The sequence below is a fragment of the Copadichromis virginalis genome, linkage group LG8 (genome assembly GCF_057382275.1).
Source record: "Copadichromis virginalis isolate Kocher_CV1m ecotype Utaka linkage group LG8, C_Virginalis_male_GT1.1, whole genome shotgun sequence".
Taxonomy (NCBI): Eukaryota; Metazoa; Chordata; class Actinopteri; order Cichliformes; family Cichlidae; genus Copadichromis; species Copadichromis virginalis.
Genome location: NC_140625.1, coordinates 16182235 through 16182939, shown reverse-complemented (window position 1 = coordinate 16182939; position 705 = coordinate 16182235).

The window sequence follows — 705 nt, the reverse complement described above, 5'->3', positions numbered from 1 at the left end:
TCACACACACACACACACACACACACACATCATTTCTGTGTGTGGAGATCTGAAGGTGATGGATTTTTATGGTCAGTAAATGTCAGGGGGATTTTTTCTGGACAAAACCTGACTGTTTGGTATTTTCTTCATACAGACATTTCTCCTTGATCAAGTTTCTTCCTTGTCCATTCTTCACATTTGCACCAAAGTGGTGCTTGCATAACCTTACTGACAACCAGACACCACCATCAGCTCCACCTAAGCATAGGAATAAGTGTAATATGTATAAGTGGATTGATCCAAATACTGAGAGTATTTATACCAGTGCTGGTATAGGAATTAAATCAATACTAGCCCAATAGCATCGATACTTAGCTTCTATATAGTGCTTTTCTACTCTCCTGGAGCACTTAAAGCGCTTTATACAACATACCCCATCATCCATTGCTTTCTACCCATCATTCACACACATTCATACCCTGATGGATGCATTAGAGAGCAACTTGGAGTTAGTATCTTGCCCAAGGACATTTTGGATGTCATGATCAAACCACCAACCTTTTGATCAGTAGGTGACCCACTCCACCTCCTGACTGCCACCCCAATGTCTGAACCACGACTGTCTCGTCTATTTTATTTATAGCATATACAGCACATTTAATCTACAGAAGCTGACCCAAGGTGCTTTAGAGAGACGCACATTTACATTTCAGATCTCCAAAA